Here is a 26,205-nt window from a genome sequence, read left to right as displayed (position 1 = left end):
GTGTAAAAGGTCTCGCAAGTGTTCGCAATGATTATTACTTGCGCGACTGTGTCTTTTTACACTAGTGAACATACGTTGAAAACATTTTTTACAGAATAACAAATTCAACTGAGGTATTGTAATAAAATTTTATAAATAGACCTAAAATAAAAGTAATAACGAGAAAATAACAAAAAAAACTTGGCGTGTAGGACTGAGCCTTCAAAAAAAACTCCATAAAAGCTGTATATTCACAAAAGTGTGTAGGAAATAACGTTATTTAATTTGCCTTTCTCGCGCCTTATGGCGAGAATTTCCTCCCCCCCCCCTTTACCCCCTGGGAATGGCCGTCAGGGGACGAGGCGAATAAATGTCGGGCAAAACACACGTTCTCCGCCAGGGATAATCCGGCCTAAGGGCTTATCTGGCCTCTGTAACGGGTCATTTGATCGCCTTAAAAGCTTTTGTACGTTTCCTTCTGAACAGAACGCTTCCATCGTTACCGGCGTGTGAGTGTGTGTGCGTGTGGGTGTGAAGCACGAGGTATTTTACCTGAATTTGACACCATCGTCAAGTGATGCGTCCACTTAGAGCATGTTTAATTAATAGGTGTTGACGTTATGACAATATGAATGGAACACTTAAAGCTGGTCTTCATTCGAATGAACTTGATGAGGGTAGCCAAGCAAATACCAAAGATATTCATCACAATTTGCACCGGGAGTGTTCGTTTTGCACAGTCTCAGTTGGAAGATTGAAAATGATCTACGTGGACGACTGAATTTACTTTTAATTATTTCGGTTGGTCATCTACAAACAAACATTTTAATTTCACCAGATTTCAGTATGTGTCACAGTAATCACCAAATATATTGCAAGAGTCAATATAGAGCACGTGAGAGGGAAAATTGAAAACAAACAAACCGAATCGCTGCCAGGAAACGACAGGATAATTTATCTTCCTAGTATGGCGGCCGTAATATCCACTTTCTCTTCCTAGTATGGCGGTCGTAATATTCACTCAATGCTTTCTTAAAAGAAAAAACAAAAACAAGAATGCATTAATTTTCAATATGGCGTAGCAGCTTAGCGTCTATATTGTATTTCTTAGCTCTCTGATCCCCCCCCCCCTTGAGATTATTATTCGTTCTCGTGACATAAAGTTGAGAGGAAAATATATTATGAATTTTAATGTATAACATCGTAGCCCTCGGTATACGGCATTTGGCAGGAGTAATTTCGTTGGATGAACGAAAGTCGCATGGAACGGAAATGTGTAACCACGGGGCTGCCATCTGTGGTGGATGGTGCGAACCAAAGTTCACAAAGACAAAGGAAAACTTTAAAGGTTTAACTGATTAATTGAATTTTAATAATCTGAGAGAATATTTTAATAAAATTCTTTGTAGAAAATCAGGTCCATAGCCGGGGGGTTTAGTATTGTTTCAAGTATTTTTTTTTTGTTTTTATCTGAGCCCTTTCAATACATAGTTTAAAACTTGTGTTCCAAAGCGAATGATTCGATAGTCGACTTATTTGCTTCGGCAGCGAATTCCAACGGTGGGTGCGGAAACTACGTGTGATTCGCGCCCAGAAAAGTTGTTTGAAAACACAATTTACCATATAATTTTCACGCTCGACATTAATTTAAAGAATTATACGTTAAATTTCGTGTCTTAGGCCCGAGTTTCGTATTATAAGTGTATTTTCGACATGAGAACACGTGAATTTGCTCGTTACCCCGAGGGCAGATGTTTACTCATCTCTGGCGAATACTGAGACTTGTTAACATTTTTTTTTACATTTGTCCGCTGTTCGCAGAGCAAGAACCAAAGGAAATCATAAAAATAAAGATTGCGATCACTTTAACAAGTGGCTAAACCAATAGAATAGCTTACACTAAAGCTAATAAACTAAACGTGTCTAATTAAAAAATAAAAATTAAAAAAATTAAAAATTTCAATACGGACTAATAAATGCTGGTATGATTTCTTATTCCACAAAATTAGAATACTATATAAAATATAATAAATATATAATATAAATATAATAAGGGGTCCTTCAAGATTATGGTGGTCTGCGAAACTCTAGGTGACCTTCCCACTGTGCTCAAGAACCTGGTCCTGCAGGAAGGCTTGACGCCTCTCTGACACGCCTCAGCAGTAGCGGGCACCACCTGAAATATTCGCGCGCGGAGATTATCCACTATTCCACCCTCCCCCTCCCCAAACTAATTTTATCCAGCGGTAGATAAAGCCAGTGCTCAGGTTAGGGAAGAAAGTACACCACTCCTCCTATTATATATTTTATTTGTTTGTATTTCCGCGCAATGTTCTACACCGTGTCGGTTTCCAACGAATACGTGTATTACGTAACTTACATTTAACATTTTCAATCGTAGATATTAATCTTACTATAAACAATTTTTTTACTACCTTTACGTATGAATATATTTTAGTTAATACTTGTGTTGTTTAACCTAGATTTAATTACATTGAATATTTTAAGAAAAACTCTCAAATAAATTGTTGATTGGTTGAGAATGTAACGGCTTTTTTTGTATGATGTACTTCTATGACCTGAAACAATATATAGTTTTTTTTGTTTCAGCTGTGATGACCGTTATAATGTGTTATCTTTAAAAGATTTGTGCAATGTGAGTGCATGACTTGATGTAAGTTTTTGGACATACGCCATTGCTAAGAACTTTTTCTTCAACAGAAAAAGTTCTTAGCAATGGCTTATGTCCAAAAACTTACATCAAGCCGTTATAATGTGTCCGTTGCAATAGCTTATTGAATAAATATTTATGCTTGTTAAGAATTTTAATTTCGGCTACATGCCTAGTTTGTTTGAGCATTCACCACAAGGGGGGGGGGGGAGGGGAAATTTATTTTCTTTCTTTCTTTCTTTCTTTCTTTCTCGTCAGACGGACGTATAGGACGTCAAGGACTGGAACCGCATACTAGAAGTTATAAAGATCGCGGCGGCTGAATAAATGAAAAAGACGTTACCGCTGAGTGAGGGGGAGAAAGGGGTTTTTGCCGTAGAACGACTCTGGTCTCCGTACTGCAGACCCCGGAACAATGTCACCGCACTAGAACTGTTGAGTGAATGTTGGTAAAAAGGGGAGAGGGGGGAAATAGCTGCCCGGCGTGTGGAAAAAGGAAGGCGGGGGGGGGGGGGGGAACGGGTTATGACGTCACGGGCCGGTGTCCAAGCCTGCGTGCGGCGGGCTATCGATTCCCCTTGCAGCGTAGGCTTCCCGTCTGGCGCGCTAGGCCTCGCGGGGTACGTACTGGCGGCGCGAGTTGTCCTTGGCCCCTCCACGTGTCTCGCAGCCAGCGGTTTTCAACATTTCAACAAACCTATCAAAAACAACATTTTTAGCTCAAAAAGAGATTTTTAACTGATGTATTATGAGACTCAGTATAATAATTTATCTACTTTACTTGGTTGAGAAAAATAGGATAAATGCAACTTATTTCAACAAATAAAAATGAATAACAAAATTTTCAAGCTGTGTGTTTTAACTTCTTCGCTTTTAGAAATTCAATAAAATTTAAAAAAAACTCTTCAATTAAGAAATCACCTTAAATTAAAAAAATAATTATTCGTAGTTTCTTTTAAATCCTTAAATTTCTAAGTAGGATGAATTCAATACCCCTGGATTCCTTTTGTTGTATGGAGATTTTTTTTTCAAAGTTCTAGGCACAACTTTTCTATTAAGCATCTTAATATTTATTTTCACTACCCATGAGAATTTAGAAACAGAAAACAGGACTACGCCAGATCATCTCTTCCTAGACAGTTGATCACTATCAAGGATAACTACTGAACAGTAAACACAGGCTTACGAACAGATACAATTGAGTTATGTAAGGAACAAACATTGACTTTATGTTATAATACTTATAATATATTACTTATAAAATATTATTTTTATTACTTACTATATTTTAATTACTTTATTACTATATTATTATATTAAATACTTTATTAATATAATATATTACTTATAATATATTATTTATATTTATTATATTACTCATAATCTAACACAATATTTATTTTATAATATTGTAAAAATAATATCATTTTTTTTTAAATTACTAATTCCGCGACTGTTATATACTATTATACATAATGCATACATTACTAACTCCGTGACTGATTTTTAGTAGGTTTAATAGTGTCGTGTATACATACATAACCTACCACACAGTCACACACTCTCTCTCTCTCTCTCTCTCTCTCTAATATTGCCAGGGCGCCAGGTATCTTAGATACCGTTTACTGTTATCAATCGTTTTAAAAAAACTCACAGATTTCATACCTTAAACGTGAGTAATTTAATAACACCTGCAATATCACGCCTTAGGACCATTTGAAATTTTGTGTATCCATTGTGGTGCATTGCATTTCCCTGAGGAACGCGTTTCTAATCGTATAAATAGAAATTATTTTGGTGACTGTTGTTTGCATGGACGAATTTTAATGGAGCAACCAAAATTTTCAAATGAATTAGTACGTCTCTTTTTAAACCTTCACCCACATTCGGAAGAATTTCATAAAAAAAAAAAGATAAACGCATCTTTTGCTCTAGCATCCTTCAATGTAGAAGATGACAGAATAATAAAATAGCCATGGCATTTATAGTTTTATTGTTTGTGCACAAGTATATCATAAAATGAATATGACAGCTCACCCGACGCAAAATGATTTTGGTGTCTTTGAACGGCCACTGTACGGGCAACTATGTTTTATAGATCCTGATGAAGCCGTTAATGAAAGAGTTAACCATCCACTTAATTCTGGAATTACTACCTCAATGATGAAATAATTGGAGTTCATCATTCGAGCGCAAAATCGTTATGTACAGGGATATATAATGATGCGAGAAGTAGAGGACGAAATGAATCGGTTAACTTCTGCCCAAGGGTTACCGCCACCATACGTAAAGCTTTTATTTAGACTTCCAGATCAAGCTGATCGCAGAAGGTTTAATATACCGGCGTGTAATGAGGTTTGTGCAGTTTTTATACTAAATGCTGATCAAAGCTTTCCAGAAAATGAAATGATTGTTCACCAAAACATTGTCGCTTTAAATAATGTTGATAAGCGAGTCGAGCCATTTACTTACCCATTATTTTACCCAGCCAGCACGAATGGTTTTAGTACAAAAAAAAATAATTCCGAGCAAAGCTCCGTCATCCAGGTACTGAAAGAATTATATCTTGTAGCGTTTTCGAGCTTTAGAGACGACGAAATGTAAGTTTTAAGATTTTTTAAACTTCAATATATGTGTTTTCGTAAATTGTTATGAAATACACGTCCCTAGTGTTGAATAATCGGTGATTTATGAATAACCCAATAAAAAAAAGTATTTGTGATTTATGTTTGTGGAACTTTGTTCTTGTTTGCAGATGAATAAAAAATGTATGTAAACTTTTCCGGGTGCAAACAAATGAAACGCGTTGAAATCGCTTCAATTTCAATGTTGATCTGCCGTTTTCCACAGAGATCGCACTCCAGCAGGAAATCACGTTGTACGGAGGCAGTCCGGTGTAATAGAATAACCCTTTGAATTTGAGCAGTCTTCAATAAACGTCCACGTGCAAAAAAAAAATATCGTTCCAAATCGTATCAGCGCGCGACCTGTCAGGGGGACTCGTGTGTGCAAGCGAGGCCGCGTGGAGTGACTTCGTTAGAACCAAAAGCGCTCCGATGCTGCGCGCCATAGATGCAGCCGCAGGCAATATTCCACCGGCGACTCCAGAGCAAACATCACACGCGCTGGAATTTAGAGCAGAAAGGGGGATTGTGGTCGATTTAAATAAAATACGGTAATTTTTGCTCATTGCGTATCCAATTTATATAAAAAAAAATTTATAATGCGTATCTTCAAAATCAAACACAACAAAAAAAATATTTTGGAAACTGTACCGTTTCAAATCACAAACAAATTCAACTGCTTACTTTATTTTTAATTTTATTATGTACATTAAAATGAAATTGTGTACACTTCGCAATGAAATTTCTCGTGGAAACAACGATCCTCAGAGTTTTATACATATTTTAAGGATAAAATAAGCATCCAGCTTTGCATACCAAAATATGCAATTAATATTTTATGTTATTTCTTATTTATATTAAGTGTAGAGAGATATATGTTTGCGTTATTGCACTATAAAAGTGAAACAATGATATAAACCAGTGAAATGATAACAGTAAATACTTCCAAAAAGTTATTACTGACTGTTAAATCTATGGTCGTAACTATGAAATTCAGTGGAAAATCCGTAACATTAATAAAAGAATCAGGATTGGGGGGGGGGGGGGGGGACTGATAAAGGACTTGGGTGGTGTTGTAATTTTTCAGGTTTTGTAATGTGATTTATTTCGTATCGCCATCCTCAACCAGCCTATTGAACGCATCATTCTCTCCCCCCTCTCCTTCAGCTATTTTTCCAGGGGGGGGGGGGGGGAAGGAAATCAACCCTAGTGCTATTCACAGGAGCAGGCCTCGGTTATTTGCTCAGTTGAAAGACACGATAAATATTTACAGTTTAAGCACCTAGGATGAGGAAAAGCTAACTTTCATACTACAAGCCGTTTACAACGTCCTTATAACTCAACCGATAAACGTTTAGTAAATACTGATATGGTAACAAATACGTGTTACATAAAACGTGTTTTTAAATTCCATATCCGAGCAATTTTAAGTGTAGATCATGCCTTCGCAATATAATTTTACAACTTCTAGCAACAAAATAATTGGTTCTGTTTTGATGTTTGATAGGCGATCGGTTGCATTACAGCTTTCAGCTGGCTAAAGTGTAACGTTAATGTTTCACAGGGATTTTTTTGTTGCAAATTACTTAACTGCTAATTCCAAATTCCTCTACTTATTATAGTAAAATTATATATTTTTTGCTGTGTTTACCTGCTATGTGCATTAAACATACGCAGAAGTAAAATAGAAAAAAAAGGAACTTGTGGTTAAACGGCATTTTAGGCCTCTTTTCGCATTATCTCATGTGACATGTGGTATAGTTTATCTAATATTATTTGTCAGTTCTTGTAAAATCTTATCAATAGCTATAGGCTATTTCTTTAGGGACGTAAGTCCTAACGAGTAAGCTGCTAAGACATAAGTATTTTAGCTACTGATTTAATACAGTTTTTAACTGTAATGTTTGCGAAGCAAACGAATAGAATTACAAAACGATCCATTTCAGGAATTTTTTTTTCTGCTCCTGACAGTTTTAATTTTTTAAGTCATCACTCCTGTAAGAGATAATTCCAAACAAACGTAGGTGGAGTCGGGACTCAGTTATTATGGCCGAAGGTCAAATGTAATCTTTTATCCACTTGTGTTCTCTATCATGCTGCCGGTACACTCTCGCCACACCCAAGCCTCCCAGAGCCACACAGCACGCAACATTAGTAGTTTACTTCCGCGACTCCTAGACCACTGCAAACAAAGAGTGTTACGCAGGATGAGTATGAATTCGACAGACAAACTGGGGCTGCGGGTTGATCACGAAAAAAAAAAAAAAAGTTGAAAACGTGATTCGACTTATGGTCTTAAGAGCTTCACAAGGTTGGTAACGCCTTTTGAAGTTTGAACTAATTAAATTTGAATTATTGCAAGTAATAGATACATTAATGAAGACGGGGATCTGAGCGCTGGGACACTGTTTATTTAAATGAATGTATACCACCACGGCAAAACTCGTAGCTTTCGTAAAATAATTTATTTGATATAACTGTGAGTAATAAACGTCAGAAAAAAATGCATGGAAAAAGTAGGTGTAAATATGCATGGTGTATATGTGTATAAGTATTTATGTGCATTTATGTGAGTGGTATGGTATTTGTGAAAGTCAGGCAAACATTTTTAATCAAAATATTTTGACTAATTGTGTCGTTGTCACTCACTATAAGTCGTTACCATGGTTTGCACAGCTGGAAAAATTTTAAAAACTGACTTAATTTCTTCATTTTAAAAAATATCTCTTCATAAATTTTTTTAATAGACATGGTAGTTTAAACCTGTATTTAAGGGCCGGTATCACACGTCAATTTATTTACATGATTTTCTTGAAATTTATTTTATTTAAGAGCTATTTCTATAAATTTATCACCATAGCTCTTTTGCATTTGTTGTTTGGTAGCAAATGTTGCCTCTGGATTTTTAGTAAACTTTATTTTCAAGATGTAAAGGTTCACGCATAAGTAAGAACATTTGGTTACCATTTTACCGATGTTTTATTCTGCTAAGTACTTAGATCGTCTGTGACTAAATTTACGATGGAGCATGAAATGCAGGACATTTATCTTGATGCAGTTAAAGCTATTGAAAAAAATTGTCAGCGATTTTTTAGTACTCGCCAATGACGTGTAACATCGGTAACGAGCAAATTCATGAGTTGTAATTTTGGAAATACACTTATAATACAAAACTCGGACTCAAAATTTAAAGTATAATTTTTTTTTTAATAATCCTAACGTGATAAATATACGCAAATTATGTTTCCAACTGCATTTCTGGACGCGAGTCTCGGGTAGTTTCCAGACCCGCCGAAAGAATTCGCTGCCGGAGCAAATAGGTCGGTTATTGAAATGTTTGATTAGCAGACCGAAGTTATAAACTATGTAATGAAAACGGCTCCGATGAAAAAAAGCGAAATAATAGACTTGATTTTCGAAAATTAAATTTTTAATTGAAATACTGCCCATCTTGTTAAAAAATTCACTAAAACAGTTGATACTAAAAGTATTCCTTTTTTTCCTGTGTGGACTTTGGGTCGCGTTATCCGCCACAGATGGCGGCAGCGTGGTCCTTACACATTCACGAAAGTAGCCTACTCCCACCAGATGCCGTGCACACGTGAGCGGTACGAAGGACAAGATGGCGGACGAGGGTTGCCTCCGCGCGCTGCCGGCCCGCGGTCGTGACGACAGTTCGCCCGCGGGGAGGGTGGGGGGGTGGCTCGATGACGTCACGCCCGCGCGCCGTACGGGAGGAAGGAGGCTGGGCGTCTTGCAGGGGGGAGGGGGAGGGGGGAGCAGGGCTGATGCGGCAAGGCGCGGGCGGGCCGGCCACGTGCGAGGGTATCGACCGGCGGAGCTGCTAGTGGTTGCCGCGGCGGCCGCCCGAGAGCGCTGGGGAGGCGCGCAGCCTCACCCGGTCCTCTAAAAAAAAAAAAAAAAAGGGTTGTGTTAGAACCTACCATTACCTCGACGCCTGTACCATTATCGAGCCTCGCGTACCGTGCGCCATGCCATGGCACGCAATTTAACCCGCATTAAACAAGAATTGTAACTAAGTAAACAGTCGTTTTAATTACAAGTTTACGAACCCAAATTAATTAAGTGTTCTAATTTTTTAACCAGGCACAAACTAATATATAAATTTTTTAATGATAACTTTTTTTGAAACCAATTAACATGTCCTCACTTGCTTCGCGGGGTTCGTGTTCGAATTCAACGCCTCGGTATGACTCGGAATTGGTTCGGAGTCAAATATGATCTTTGGGATCATGAACGTGCTACGTTGAACCATATATAAATGAAGAAGAAAAAAAAAATGTCGGTCGTACAGAGTGTTGAGATTTTGTCGTAAGAGTACCATAGTTTAAATTAAAGCGTACAATAGTTTAGATTAATTAAAGCGTACCATATTTTCGGTAAAACGCATACCACATTTTCGGTGAAATCATACAATTGTTACTGTACAAACGTATCGTGGTCATGGCAAAAAAAAGCGTACCTTTTCTCTGAGAAGTGTACCATTGTTTCGGTAAAAACGTGCCGTAGTTTCGGTGAAGCGTGCCATAGTTTCGGTGAAGCGTGCCATAGTTTCGGCGAAGCGTGCCATGGTTTCGGTAAAAGCGTGCCGTAGTTGCGCGCAAGCCGTACCGCGGCGAGGCACCCACCGGTCGGGGGGAGGGAGCCGGGGCAGTCGTTCCCTCGGCCGCTGCGTCGCTGGGCGAGATGACGGGGCAGCGCCGCGGCGCGGGCTTGCGCGCGGGGGCGGGGGGAGGGGGCGGAGGAGGGGCGGCGGCGGGGGTGTGCTAGTGCGCTCGCGGTCTGGGGCCTCAGCGGAGAGGAAGGAAACACAACAAAGAGCGTGTGTGTGTGTGTGTGTGCTTTATTTTTATTTTTGTGATATCGTGTGTCGTTGCTGTGCTGCGGGAAATACATTCCGATATACTGTTCGAACCCAAGAACCCTTTCACTCGTCTAGCATCCCGGTAACCAAGTGCATGTCGCAACACAACTCGAGGGAAGCCTAACTCGGTAAGTGCACGATCTTTTTTTTTCCATCCAAATTTATTAATAGCCCGTGAGCAGACCGTTATCTTAGTATCGATTTGGGAAGGGGGGTGTGAGAGGGGGGTGGAGAGTAAGGTAGGCCGATGCGTTGGTCCACAGATAACGCTTTGGGTAGAAAGAGAAATTATGTTTTAAAAAAAAAATGCGTTACGCCCGCAAGAACACGTGATAGTAGAAACTAACACGTACGTGAATGATCAGAACCAAGCATGGTAGCCATTGTTTTGTAATTTTTGAAACGTTGTTCCATGGTCACCATGCTTAGAACCCGAGATCAACGTGATCTCTACGACATAAATTTTCCATGCAAAAGCGCGGGTGTTTTTCGAAATGTCGGGGGTCGTGGGTGTTACAGACTCGTTGGCGATCTTTCTCGTTACTTTTTTTTTTGTAGCTTGCTCCGTAATTTTTATTTATTTTTCAAGCATCTGGAACCCCTGCAGTTGCTGCAACATGTAACATGTAGTCCGGGTGTAATGTTGTCAAGGGGCTAGATAGAGATCGTTGCATCAGCTGTTCACGATATAATTATGTTGGTTTTTTTTTTTGTGCTCTTGCTGCTCGAAAAGGTGAGAGATCAACGCTAAGGTCAAAGCAATATGGACCGGTTCAAATCAAACAGGGCTAATTCCCGCAGCTCGGAGGCTGACAACGCAAAGAAATAGAAAGAAATTGGTTTTCATCCCTTGAGCGAGGTTAAAGTTTTCGCATGTGGCATTAGGTAGCATTTTTGTTTTTAATTATTCATACAAATGCAATATATACATTTTCAGTGTTTTAAATGAGTAAAAAATATTGATTGTAAACTTGTGCTGATTTTCTTGTTACTTTTTTGTAACGTTACATCGGTAAAAGGAGCTAGACTATAAACGTTTCCTATTGCTTTAGTAATTTAAAAAACAAAGGGTCGAAATAATTAAAATTAAGACACTGGAATGAATCCAGCAACGTATTTAACTATGTCAAGCTGTACAAATAACACATCTTACTGTACCTTATTTTGTCTACAAGATAAATTTAAACGAAACTGTTTATAAAATATGTTGTGCTAATGACCCCCCCTATTATTAATAAACATCGGGTTGATAAATCTTTTTAAATTAAATTAATATATTTTCCATTCATAATAAAGTTGGTGAAATCTACATAAATATTATGGAAGCAAATTAACTAACATTAAATATTCTTTATCTTTAAACCTTGCGTAATGGACAAAATCTATATAAATTAAACCATTGCTGATTACAAAGTGAACAAAATAAAAATAAAAATAATTTTTTGTAATAAAAATTATTCCATTTTTTTTAAATCCTAGTATTTTTTCCCACTTTTTCATTAAGTTTTTGTGTTGTTTTTTTTTTACTCTTAATAACGGCCTTTAAGGTCGCTAAAATATTGTCCTAGTCACCATATCGTGGGTTTAGAGTTCCCTGCGAACCATGGTTACAGCAGGTGAACATGCTTACAGTTTTTATTTGTTGGTTTTCTTTAGTTCGGGATCGAAATTTTCTCAAACACAGATTTTAGAAGTTTCAAAAAGTTGATAGTCAAACAAACAGATTTTTTTTTTTTTTTTGCTTTTATAATATGTTTACCCAATTCTTTTATAATCTACATGGTAACACAGTCTTCAACAGTTTATATGCTATTCACAAAGTGATTTTCTAGCCAAAAGACTTAATATGTTGTTTTTTTTTTTAATTTTCGTCTCTACTATAAACCATATGTTCGCAGTTGTGTTTCTAAAAATTAGATTCTTTTCATTACTTTTATTTCTTAATTATTAGTAAATCTTTATCTCCTTTATAGAGCGCAATTGTTTTAAATATTTTGTTTAACCCTTTGCATATATTTACAGTTTTATTACAATAACTTTTAATTATTTTTTAAGCATTCATCACTTTATATATATGTAGCATTTTATTTATTACTCACGACGTGTGCAAAATTTGTGTAAATAACTTTTACCTCATTTAATATGAAAGTAAACGTTGGGTTTTGAATATTTCGGTTATGCTATAAAATATTTGAGGTAAGCGGAGAGATTTGTAACATTACCATCACCACTTCGTTTGCTTTTGTACCGTGTGGAACATAAACGAGAAAAGCGTTGGAACTAGTTTTGTTGCGATACATAAGAAAAGTTATTGACTTTGGAGAAATCTTGTGGTTAGCTCTAATTACCATCCTTTTTTTTTACATTTTTATAGTGTTGATAAATGAATATTTCCTGAGGGAGTATTTTCTCATGAGTTAACATATTTTCTTCGCCTGAAACAACAGATAGGCAGATTCAGTCTGTATAGGACACTAATGATACAGATAATTTGGACTATGAAGTGACGCACATGCGAACCAAGCGATGAATTTAAACAGGTATTCGACAGCACAACGAAGACAGCACAAACGGGTCTTCTCCGTGGCGTGTTTACAAAACAATGAATTGAAAAATCTTCCCCTGCAAGACTCATTCAAATAACGAATTATTTATTGTTAAAATAGCCTTCATTAGATTAGCCTGCGTGACTCCAGTGTTATGGTATTATCGTCAAATTTAGTTTATTACAGTTATTCATGCTCATATTTCATCACGAGAAGTTTCAGTATGAATTAATTTTTAATGCAAATAATTAATAGATATAAAGTATTAAAATAACTGGAGTGATGTTATAAATACGGTTGGTAAAGTATAAATTAAATTAAAAAAATACTCAGTATTCAATATTAATACAAACAATTAAAAGAAATTATTATTTTTTAAATTTATTAAATATACTAGATGAATTTTAACTAGTGATGAAAATCAGTAAATATACCGATTGTTTATTCTAATTTATTAATGTTAATTATTTATTAAATAATATTGTTGAAAAAATTGTAATGCAAAGTAATTATACATACGGGAACATAACCTCACATTTATAAATACACTTGAAAAAGTTTATGAACACAATTTCTATCACTAATATTCAAATAAAATAAATGTTTTTATTTTTATTTTTATGGACCGGCATTCAATATCAATCACTAAAGTACAATATTTAATAGCACATATGACATTTTTATTTGTGTGTAGCCTTTTTTTCACCTTCAACTTTTGTCGTGTGCTGCGCGCGCTTCGTAAAAATCATTCTTATCATTATTTTTTTTTCATAACGCACCTAAAGAAGCATAACTTAAAAAGAAACTGAACGCTCGTTTGTCTGCAACACCGTATGCCAGCACCGACGGCTTCTGTCTTGTCCCTGGCTGCCTTCCCCTGAGGATACAGACCGCCTTGTTTGGCCGCCCATTCAGTGCGTGATCACGGGTCGTTACCACAACGCCGAAATACCATAACGCCGAATGTCGAAATTGACCACAACGCCGACAGCTAGAAAACTGCTGTGTATCACAACGCCGAAATAACAACTGAATGAATTTGTGTGTGTTTCTTAAATGTACCTTAACGCCGAAATACCACAATCTAATCTTACCTAACCTAAACTAACCTAGCGTAATATAACCTAACCTAACTTAACCTAGCTTAACCTACCTAACCTAACCTAGTCTAACCTAACCTAGTCTAACCTAACCTAACCTTTGTGGCAGTCCTACAATGATATTTTTCGGCGTTAGTATATTTCTGCGTTGTGGTACACAGCAGTTTTCTAGCTGTCGGCGTTGTGGTCAATTTGGCATTTCGGCGTTGTGGCATTTCGGCGTTGTGGTGCGTCCCCCGTGATCGCTTCCGCACAGAACTGATACGTGTGCATTCGCCTTGCAGTACTGGTTGGGTAAACAAATATTCTTTTAAGAATAGTTTCAGTCAGTATCTAGACAGTTAAACAAAAATTGATTCGATTTTGTACCAGGTAGAGAAGTTTTATTTATTTCCTCATTCCAACCCCTGGTTTTTTCAACCCCTGGCAATAATGGTTTGTATTAGCACAAAATGTTTCAGACAAAAGTTTTAGATAAAAACTATAAGATTTACAAACAGTTTGTGTGGGTTTGATAGTGTGCCTACTTACTATAAGGGAGTTATGATTTTTTTTATTAAACCCCTGGTTATTACACCCCTTACAGTCATGGTAGGTCGTATAAAAAAAATTATTTCAGTTAATAGTTGTGGATAATAATTGAAGGATTTACAATAAACAAGAACGAATTTGATAGTGTACATGGAACGGAAACTATGGATTTTTTTTTAAATTCTACCCTTGTTTTTTTCCCAACCTGCTGCAGCAGTGGCTCATGTTATCAAAATTGTTTCCGACAAAAGTTTTAAATAAAAATTATAAGATTAAAAAAAATTGAACATATTCGATTATGTCCTTACTAAGGGAGTTATGAATTTTTTTGTCTTCCAACCCGTGTTTTTCCCCCTTGCAATTATGGTTGGTCGTATGAAAATTGTTTGAGACAAATGTTTTATAAAATATAGATATACACGGTTTACAAACAATTCAAACGGATTTAATAATTTGCGTATTAAGGTAGTTATGAATTTTTTTGTCTTTCAACCCCTGTTATCCCCCCCCCCCCCTTTTTTTTGCCAGTAATGGTCGGGAATATAAGAAAATAATTTTGAACGAAAGTTGTAGATAATATTTCTAGGTTTTCAGTAGAAAGGATTGGATTTAATAGTGTACAAGGTACGGAGTTAATTAATTTTTTTAGTTTATACCACTTTCTTTTTCAACCCCTTGCAACAATGTTTCTTCTCATCAAAAATTGTTCCAGACGAAATATTAAAGTTATAGATACATATTATAAAATGTACAAACACTTTTGAACGAATTCGATTTTGTGCCTACGAACAGATTTATGATTTTTTTGTCCTCCAACCCTTTTTTTTCATCTCTTGCAGTTATGATTGGTCGTATCAAAAATATATTTAGACAAAAGTTTTTGGTATTACTCCTACGAATTATAAAACGTTCAAAAGGATGTCATTTTCATCATATTGTTTGAGTTATAGTGATTTTTTTTTTTTTGTTTTTCAAATACCTTCCCCATTTCTACATATTTTGTCTGATATCGATCATTTTTTAACTTGACCGAGATTTTCCATGTGTTTATTTTACGTACCAATTTGGAAGTGATTTGTTTAAGATTACCGCAGTTATCGTGTCCACAAAAATTGTGATATATATATAAACTTTTGAGTTGACGGTGGTTTTTGGGGTTTATGGACAACTAAACGTAAAACTAAATACAATTTTTTTCCGTACGTCTCACCATGGTAATGGCTACAATTGGTAGTATTTCTTCGAAATATTCCTAAAAAAAAAATCGCTATGGGTACATAATTAAATATTTGTCTAGCTACTTACTAAAATATAAAATAAAAAACAGATTATATAACTATTTATTTTAATTAAACTGTTTTCGCAGCAGGAAGTATTTAAAATTTTCCTTGGAACGAGACAAGTGAAATATGTTTTAGCCCCGCCGGTTATTCATTCATTCCATACTTAACATTCATGTAGAGAAAGATTGTTTTTAAACTGCTGTACTAATTTTGTACTGTATATATGGAGCGTGCATGGTGTCGGCGTTCGCGTGAGGGGGAAGGGGTGGTGGGTGGGAAAGGGGGGAAGGGAAGGCTGATAACGGTGGGGGGGGGGGCACGTGATACTGCAGGCCCTCGTTATCACCACCGCCGGCGATAAAGCCTCTAATCTCAGACCTGGCTCGTTGGATGGTGGGAGAGGGGCGGCAGAGGGGGACTGCAAAAAACAAGACCACTCCCCCTGGGATTTTTTTTTTCTGTCTCGCAACATTTCAGGGACCTGCCCACTTCGGACCGGTCTCCGATAACGACGCGTCCGGTTTTAACAAGCTCGCGACAATTAACCGCCCGAGCTGGCGCCGCTAGACTTCCGTCCGCCTGGGCTCTGTGATCACGGCCGAGACCTCGACTGCATTTCCTACCCCCCGCCCCCATCACCCCCCCTCACACCGCCACCCAATTAACCTACCCTAAATCCAAGCGTGCTTGCGGGCTAAGGGGCCCACCTCGTCAAGGGTGTGTGCGTGCTAGTGAGGCGGGATGATAAGCGCGACTCTCGCTGGTTATTTCCAGCGCGGTGTCGCCTCTAAGCGCAAGGCTCTGAACTGACGCGCAGTCTTCTCGTCGTGCACAGGATAACAGTGAAATTTGAGCGGCGACCGTAAAATCGTATGGCGGAGAAATGAAGATAAAGGTGTAATGTAAGTCCCTTGGGTGCTTTCAAGAATCTGTACCACGTGTTTAATCTCTAATAATAATTATGAAAGCAATAGTTTTAACCATTTTCACTCTTCTAAAAATACAGTTCAAAAAACTAAATAAGTAAACATGAGTTACCTTTACCGTTCTCAGCGTATCCTTAAATGCTTTTCGTAAACTGGCACCACTCGGATATATTGAGCATTTTCTTAACAGCGATGTTTCTTCTGAAGATCTGTTAGGCGGAGACCTTAAGACTCAGTCTTGCTCGTCACGTCCTTATCTTCGTTTTCTTGTAATTACAATTAATTAAAGGCCATTCCTGTAAACTCATTTAAGACAGCTCTCTCACAATTATGTTCCGCCCCGAATTCAGTTCCTAGTTATTCACGAAGACCGGTATTCCTAGACACGAAAACAAGGGTTTAGATGTTGAATATGCTGCACGTGTACACTAACCGTTTTGCTAGTGTACGGTAGGACACGACCACTCCATTTATTTTTAGGCAACGAATTTTGGTGTCCTATCTTTTGCCGATCTGTTGCCCGAATTCCGCGCAAGCGCAGAGCTCACTTTTTTTGTTGTTATCGTCCAGATGGCGGACCCGCGTCTGGCCGTCAACTCGTATATAGTCACTGCCGTGATCATCGAGGGACGCACCAAGCGTGTTGGTGTGCCGAATGAAACTTTTATGATAGCAAAACTATCCTAGAATATTCATTTTGTAGACTCTGATGATTATAACAATAAATACTCACAACTTAAATAGTACTTGAGAAAAAAGTAAAGCGGTTCTATTTGTTGTGTGGTGATTCTGCTATTTTTTTAGTAATTTTTGCCTTAATGATTGCAGCGATGGTTGCGAAACGTCCGCTAGAAAGCATCGAAATCAGTTTCCAGCCTCGCGAGGGGCACGGTTTATTGAAATGTTTGCCGATTTGTTTCCCTTGCTGGGATTCGGTTTGAACACGTTCCGGAAGACGGCCCGCGAGTTAGATCACGTTCGTATCCTAACAAGGCAGTGCTTGTTCGCTTTTTTTACCCGAAAATCTTGGAATACCGCCCTAAGTGTTATCTATACATTCGTATAAGATGTCACTCCATTGTTCATATTTATAATCACTCGCGTGAAATTTCTACATCTCGCAATTAACGTTTAGCAAATAACTGGCAATAACAATTTTGAGGAAACAACAAATGCTATATTTGCTGTGATACATTTACAGCAACAGCCATAAATATTAGTTGTGACAAAACAACTGAAATAATCACCACAGGAAAAAAAGGTATGATTTTTCCCTGCCGTTATCAATACTGCTATTATTCTACACAGATTGTCATGTTTTATAATCGTGTACACATTAACTGAATTTAATAGTTTTGATTGAATTGACTTCATTACACTACGTTAAGAAAATGTTTTACATACTATAACTACCGACAGAGATCTCATTAAACAGTCTCCGTTCTGAAATGTAGCCAGTTCTAAGTCTAGTAAAATACTTCAATTTCAATAAAATGTCTATTTTTAAGCAGAAATAATTCTAAAAATTTTTAACAAAGTCTGAGAAATTAGTAAAAATACTTTTATTTTTTTATGCTTAAGTAAATACACAAATAACCCATAAGGTATAGTTTTTAGTGAGAATCGGCTATTGATACACCAAAAAAGAAATTTGCAAATTTGTAAAATTATCGTGAAGTAAATTAAAATGTATTTTATACTAAATCGAAGTCAAAAGGTAAAGTTGGCACTGAAATCAAACAATATATAGTTGAATCAACTATAGAGACTTTTAGCGCAGGAAATACGATTTACAAAAACAGTCTAGTTAGCGTGTTACCGATTTAATCTGGGTTTTAAACTTCGCAAGAGCGCAAAGATGAAACACGTAACTAGCGAAAGAAAATAACTGTAGTTTATAAAACACTCAAATTACAGGCCTTAATAAAGCGACAACTTGACACTGTAAAACTGTTTAAAACATTTCTTTGTTCGAAATTTATATTCATACTATTTTTCGCGAAAACATGTGCAATTAATTCTTAATATTATGTTAAACTTTCTACAAATTTAAAGCTGCTTTCAGATGAACTATAAACTTGTAATTTTGCAAGTTAATAGCTTAAAGCCTTAAACCAACGGAAAAAAAATTTCCAAATGTTAGAAATTTTAACTTTTAAATGCATTTGTTTTCACTGTATTAATAATCGAAAACTTTATGCGTTAAAAAGAAAATTATAGACTTCTATGCACATAACCTATCCATTTTTGAAAGGTTTTTCGAGAAAAAAAATTCGTTTCAAATATGTAAGGCGGAAACGCGGGCCAAAACGCGAGAAATAGACAGTTGGCAGATAATTGAGTTGTGTTTTGGCGTCTTGCGTAGATTATAAACGGGTATTTGATGAAAACATCGTTATTTAACTTTTGGCGTGTTGCGCGTCTTGCGCTTCTTGCGTGGTTGGTAAGCCTGGTCCAGGGTCGCAACTGAGGAGAGCGGTCGTTGCCCTCCCAGGGCCGGGGTTTTCACCGGCTGCCACGTGGCCTAGTTTAAGTTAGTCGTCCTCTGATGGCCTCCGCTATCAAAGCGGGAAAATCTTGGTGGAGACAAGAAGTCGGTGAAGCAATGACAAGCAGCAACTTTGGAGGGCGTGACAGTCATGGGGGAGAAACTCTAATTACCGACACTGAGGCCTAGTTTTTGTAGTAGTTTCGGTTTCACCCGCTAGATAGTAGCTTTCATGATATATTACTAACATTTGAGGTGTGATAATTAAGTAATGAGACTCATTTAAAAAAAAATTATTGAAATAAAATTATAACTCAATATTGTCTTTCTCAAAATAACTTCCTTGGGAAGCCACACAGCGCTGGAGACGGCACTTCAAATCCTCACAGCAGCTCTGCTACTCGGATACTGAAACAACCTTCAGCTGGTCGGTTGCAGTCGTTTGAATGTTTTGTAGAGTCCTAAAATGATGTCCCTTGAGGTAAATTTTCAATCTCGGGAAGAGGAAAAAAGTCACCAGAACTTAAATCAGGCGAATAAGGATGTTGAGGAGCCACAGGAAAGTTTTTACAGGCCAAAAACTCGTCCATTTAAATTGCTGTGTGACAAGGCGTATTGTCGCGATGAAACACACAGTTCTTGATGTTTGGTCTAACACACATGAACCTTTTTCGAAGGTTTTCAAGAACCTCTCGGTAAAAGTGCTGATCGAGTGTTTTGACTTTGCGGCACAAACTGTTTGTGGACGATTTTCGGGCTATTAAAAAGGCAAGTCACCATGCATTTGAGTTTTGACTTGCTCATTCTTGCTTTTTTTTTAGCGTTGGAGAGGTTGAAGCGTGCCATCCCATGCTCTGGAGCTTGATTTATGGGTCGTGCTCAAATTCCCAGGACTCGTGACCGGTGATGACACGTTCCAGAAAATGGGGATCATTTTCAGTCGACTCCAAAAAGTCAAGGCACCTTTCCCTACTGATGCCCTTTTGGTCCTACGAAAGGTTTTTTTGGAACCATTGTCGGCATTTTTTTTTCATTCTCAATTCATTGGTCACAATTGATCAACGGTGGCGTTAGTCGAATTCAACTCTTCCCCAATCATGCTGACCGTCAACCGATGATATAAACGCACAAGATGACGAATTATGTCGAAGTTTTCATAGGTTCTTGGAGATGAAGGCCTTCCGCTTAGTGGTTCATTTTCAATCGACTGTTTTCCTTCTGAAAATGCCTTAAACCACTAAAAAAAACCTAGGCCCTTGAAAAAACACTGTCTCTGTAGGCCTGCTGAAGTTTTTTAACAGTTTCCGTAACACTGTGCCCAAATATAAAACAAAACCTGATAGCACACCGTTGCTCGAAATCGATGTCACTCATTGTTAGAACGCACTAGAAAAAACTGTTTCGTGAATCGCTACGGACAACGAAATGTCACAAGCAATTTTAGACTCGTACTGAAATTGTATCACATGTTCAACAGCCACCCCTCCAAGTCTCGCGTCCCCAGTGTTGCCAGATAGAATACTATGTTGCCAGTCAATTTTACTTAATTTACACACATCGTAATTACTTTAACTGTGAGAATTTCGCTATATCAGCTATTATCAAGTAAAAAAAAAACAGTGAAATTTATTTTACTTGATTTTAGGAGCCACAAATTTTGAGGTGTTACATACCAGAAATATTGCTTATACTAATTATTAAAATAAAAAATACAATTCTTAAAAATGTAAAGCAGTACTAAGTGCTTTTTTGCACGGTTTAAAACTCTTATATTGAGCAATAAGTCAAGTAGTTAAATTAACTTTATAAAGACCTCCAACCTGAGTATTTTTTGCTAGTAGTTGTGGGCCCATCCAACAGGTAGCACTCACTCCATGTCTCGCAAAACATGGTTTCAGTTTCCACTGTAACCAGGCGGGCGTAACGGCGGGGCGTACTTTCGCGTCACTTCTCTGATCCACTTGGTAACGCCCTCGACTCCATAAATAATAAGGAACCCGGAAGATACGGGGGGGAGGGGGATAAAAACGACCCTTCAACGATGGGTACCACAGTTAGTACAGTGTGTTTTTTTTTGTAAATGGAACAGATACGTGAGATATTCATAAAGTAAAGTTCGTTTTTCCATTAAAAAAAATAAACCTGTGAGAAAAGATTTTTATTGGCAGTCTTAGTTTCCCACATAAATAGCCATTCAGTTCCAAGCAATTTTCGTAACGCTGCACCAGTTACTTTTACCCCTCTGCGTGGAAGTTCGCCGCCTGGGAATTAAAAATGCCAGGTAGCACGGCTACTCGCTGTGCAGACGGGTGAAGAGGGAAGCCCGCACACACGAGCAGGTGAAGATCTATTTGCACACAAAAACCGAAACGTAACGTGGTCCTCACACACCTGACCTCGCTGTCCTTGTCTCCTGGGGCAGCCGGCAGCAGCCGTGCCTGCCGGGTGTGACTGCGCTAACTGCCCCTGTGTGCGGGCTTCCCGCTCCACTCCCCTGCACTGCGGGCAGCCGGCAGCAGCCGTGCCTGCCGGGTGTGACTGCGCTAACTGCCCCTGTGTGCGCGCTTCCCGCTCCACTCCTCTGCACTGCGGGCAGCCGGCAGCAGCCGTGCCTGCCGAGTGTGACTGCGCTAACTGCCCCTGTGTGCGGGCTTCCCGCTCCACTCCCCTGCACTGCGGGCAGCCGGCAGCAGCCGTGCCTGCCGGGTGTGACTGCGCTAACTGCCCCTGTGTGCGCGCTTCCTGCTCCACTCCTCTGCACTGCGGGCAGCCGGCAGCAGCCTTGCCTGCCGAGTGTGACTGCGCTAACTGCCCCTGTGTGCGGGCTTCCCGCTCCACTCCTCTGCACTGTGGGCAGCCGGCAGCAGCCGTGCCTGCCGGGTGTGACTGCGCTAACTGCCCCTGTGTGCGGGCTTCCCGCTCCACTCCCCTGCACTGCGGGCAGCCGGCAGCAGCCGTGCCTGCCGGGTGTGACTGTGCTAGCTGCCCCTGTGTGCGGGCTACCCGCTCCACTCCTCTGCACTGAGGGCAGCCGGCAGCAGCCGTGCCTGCCGGGTGTGACTGCGCTAACTGCCCCTGTGTGCGGGCTTCCCGCTCCACTCCCCTGCACTGCGGGCAGCCGGCAGCAGCCGTGCCTGCCGGGTAGGACTGCGCTAACTGCCCCTGTGTGCGGGCTCCCCGCTCCACTCCTCTGCACTGCGGGCAGCCGGCAGCAGCCGTGCCTGCCGGGTGTGACTGCGCTAACTGCCCCTGTGTGCGCGCTTCCCGCTCCACTCCTCTGCACTGCGGGCAGCCGGCAGCAGCCGTGCCTGCCGAGTGTGACTGCGCTAACTGCCCCTGTGTGCGGGCTTCCCGCTCCACTCCTCTGCACTGTGGGCAGCCGGCAGCAGCCGTGCCTGCCGGGTGTGACTGCGCTAACTGCCCCTGTGTGCGGGCTTCCTGCTCCACTCCTCTGCACTGCGAGTAGCCGCGCGTCGTGCCTGCTCGCCTCTGAGACCCCAGAGACTGGCTGTCCCTGCTTGGTCATCTTGGCTATGTATATCGACAATGATTCATAACATGGTGTATCCCGAAACCATTATTTCAGCCTATTAGCACTATTTTAGTCAGTGCTCTGTTCACTGAGTAAATTATCAGCTGTATGTAAAGTTTAAACACAGGTAAAATGTTGTACGATCATTACATCCGGTCGACATGTTACAATAAACGAGAACGACCCGATATGAAATAATTGATATGCAAATTCAAATCCCAGCTTCGTTCAAGACTAACTTCAATGTATGCAACTGTAACTAAGCTGGACTTATGCGATAAACGATTGCGAGATCATCTATCCGTAATCAATTCGAAGAGTATCATATTTGTGATTAAAGAATGTCATACAATCCGATAGAAGAGTCGCGATAAACGAATGATAATCAAATCTAATAGAAGAGTAAAATTTAAAAAAAACGGAAGTAAAATACGATACAAAAGTTTCGATAAACGATAGCAAGTACGATCCGATATGAGTCACGATAAACGAAAGTAGTACCATCCGATAAAGGGGTCGTAATATACGAATCCTATACAATCTGATAGGAGTCGCAAGAAATGAATTAAATCTCAAAACGGTGAGATGGACGATAAAATGAGATAAGATTCGATTGGAAAAAAATCCGAAGGAGTTTTTCAATACTCGACAGTGATGTGTAAACAGTTTATCTCGGTAACGGACACGAAATTTAACTTAGAATAATTAAAAATTAATGCCAAGCGTGGTAAATATTCGAAAATTGTGTTTTTTTTTAACTACATTTCTTGACGCGATTCACACACGTAGTTCATGCACCCGCCGCGAGAATTCGCTGCCTGAGCAAGTTCTTTGGCAATCGAAACATTTGAATTGCGTGGCGAAAAGTTAAACTGCATAATGAATAAAAGCAAAAGAAGACTTGGAAAAAAAAATACTAAACAACGGCTTTTGCATCTAATTTTTGACAAAGGCATTTTATTAAAACACTGCCCATTTAGTTCAAATTCTTTAAACAGTTAGTAAATATAAAGTTTACAGTTTGTCTTTGTGAACTTTGGTTCGCGCCATCCGCCGCGGATGTCCGGACCGTGGTCACGCATTTCCGTTCATTCGACTTCCGTTCCATTCACGAAATGCCGTATACCGAGAGCTAAGGTGTTTCCACATTAATTTAAAAAAAAAAGGGGGTGTGGCTGTGTCATGGACACGGCCGTGTGTTGTACATGAATACGTGTACGCAACAGGTAATATTTTCTATGCAAAATATAAAATACGCTATTCTTTAGCACCATATATATATATATTCACTGTAACTATTTTAACTAATAGATGGATGGATTTTGACGAGAGCTGACGATTGAAACTCAAACGAACGTCGTAGCTTCTCCAGGTCAAAAGTTATACTAACTGAAAATCTCGAAAAGTAGCAAAATGACCTCAAAATGGCGGCGCTTCCCCCTCAACCGAGCGCGATGCGTAACGAATTCTTTGATCCTTTAGCTATCCAGTTGTGTAATTAAATTTTGGATGGAGATGATAGATATGTGGCTGCAACACCGAACTGTATCCCCCGATTTCGTTATCATTCGTTTTTTTTTTTAAATTGCCTCCCGCTATGGAAGCCCTTTTAAAGACGTATTCTCGTGAAAACACGTCGCTGGACGGAAGCAGGCGGAAGCCTCGAGGCGAGGGCGCATCTCCGCCCGGGTCCAGCTCGCAGCTTCCGGACGACGACTCCGCCGGGGCCACTGCGCCGACGCAGGCCCTTGCAGCTCGCGAGCAGCCAATTAAAGCGTTGATGGGGCCAGTGATTAGAGAGGGTAGGGGGCTGCGCAGGGGGTTGGACCGTCGGCGTGGGCGGGAAGAGCGTTTTCGCAGTTGTTAACCGGCGGAAATTGTAAACGGAAGGGGGAGAGTGGATATTACTGGGAAGGTTTTGCCCCCCCGGGGAAACTTGCTGTCGGAGGAGGTGTGGGCGAGAAGAGGAGGGGGTCGAAATGGACAAGTGTAAACCGTCGCCTCGTAATCGAGTCACGGAAGTTCGTCGCCGCAGGTTGCGCGGGGTTTTCGCGTGCTGGTCCCGCCGAGGAGAGCCCTTGGAGCAGGAGGAGTGGAGAGGGGGGGAGGTGATAACTGGGGGAGGGAGCAGTGGACGCGGGGACAAGCTGGTGAAAGTAAGACCAGACCATCTCCACTGGTCTAACGCTCGCTTCACTCCGGCGTACCTTCAAGTTGCTGGTGTCCGACTGAACATGGCTCAAGCGACAGACTTCAGTTTTTTTTAAATTGAAAATGTAACGAAGTAAAAAACAAAAAAAAATATGGAAGGCTATTTTAAAAAATTTCCATCGCGCTGATCGATAATGTCGTAAATGAAATGAATGATTTAACAAAATTTATGTTACTTTATTATTTGATTCGATGGTCGTCTTACTTGACGGTCGCGCGGCCACGCCAGAAAAAAAATGGCGACACCAAACCGTGACAAACTCGGCCCATGGTTTACAACCACTGGCTCAACAGACTCCATATGGACATCATAATCATCAGAGAGCATATCCGGTCCATTATCAAAGATTCCCCGTCGCTTCTCGCGAGGCGGACGGCTGAGGCTCGTTCGAGCGTGAATTTCGCGCCTTGTTTTGGGGGCTCGTTTTGCCTCACTGGCTCATTTTTCTCGACAACTTTTTGCCTCATTCGATACCTACGACACTTCTCTTCATTTTAAATTGCTTCTACTCGGGCGATTTTGCTTCTTTTTCTTTCTTTGCTTCAACATAACCCCTTTTCGCTAAGCATTTTGCGATTAATGGTTCCGAAACCAAAGTTGTGAACACTCAGTTCTAACTCACGAGCAAATCAAAGTTTAAATCGCGGAAAATCGGTCTATTACTTTCGGAGTTACAGCTCTCGCTGACTTCGATTAGACGGTCTCTTTACGTCATCACTGCACGTGTTAACCTGGTGAGTCACACGTAACGACAACGAGCAAAGTCTGCTCTGCTAAGATATATTTACTTCAACTCTGTAGCTTTCATGGTTCACGAGTTTTAAGCGGTGTCGAACCCTCAGCCGAAGTGACACCCAGCCCGAGATCAAAGACATTCATATTCCTGTCGGAAATTCATGTCTAAACAATTTTTTTCCCCTCCTACTTACGTAGTTCGCTGCGCAGATCTTCAGTAAGTCAAGGAGATTCACGAAGTGTGTGCGCCTGGGGGTAACGTCTCCTAGGCAGCGGTGGTGTATTCACAGGGGCGTAGCCAGGGGGGGGGGGTTAGGGGTTCAACCCCCCCCCCCCCCCTTAGCACCAAATCTTTAATTAATTTCTTATTCATCATTCAAACAAATTTCATATTAAAATTAATAAAAATTTTACCATTACAATATTTAAATTTAAGAACCGAAAACTGCTAAAATAGCACTATTTTGCCCCTTAAAATCCTCATTTTCCCGGGGGAGGACCCCCGGACCCCCCGATTAAATACGAGGGGGGGGCATGCTTCTTAACACCCCCCATACACAAATCCTAGCTACGCCACTGTGTATTCATAACCTTACTTACATGGCGAAATCTGTGGAGAGTAGTTATGTTTTTAACAGTGTTGCTCATAGAAACATGCATTATACCTTTTAGATCTCTCGTTGATCCCCCCTC

General features: G+C 39.7%; 1 protein-coding gene across 5 annotated transcripts in view; it reads left to right on the top strand.

Annotated features, from left to right (window-relative positions):
* The first annotated feature begins 10,031 nt into the window (after positions 1-10,031).
* The window catches only part of LOC134543054 (two pore potassium channel protein sup-9), an 87,533-nt gene continuing 71,359 nt past the window's right edge, over positions 10,032-26,205 (top strand). For 3 of the 5 annotated variants that reach the window (XM_063387770.1, XM_063387776.1, XM_063387771.1), the window contains exon 1: positions 10,036-10,287. The gene's annotated coding sequence lies outside the window, so the exon portion shown is untranslated. Of the gene's footprint in view, positions 10,288-26,205 lie in introns of all 5 variants that reach the window. The other 2 variants (XM_063387772.1, XM_063387775.1) reach the window with 2 other exon arrangements.

This window comes from Bacillus rossius, assembly GCF_032445375.1.
Source record: "Bacillus rossius redtenbacheri isolate Brsri chromosome 9 unlocalized genomic scaffold, Brsri_v3 Brsri_v3_scf9_2, whole genome shotgun sequence".
Classification (NCBI taxonomy): Eukaryota; Metazoa; Arthropoda; class Insecta; order Phasmatodea; family Bacillidae; genus Bacillus; species Bacillus rossius.
This window is presented reverse-complemented; position numbering and strand designations above follow the sequence as displayed.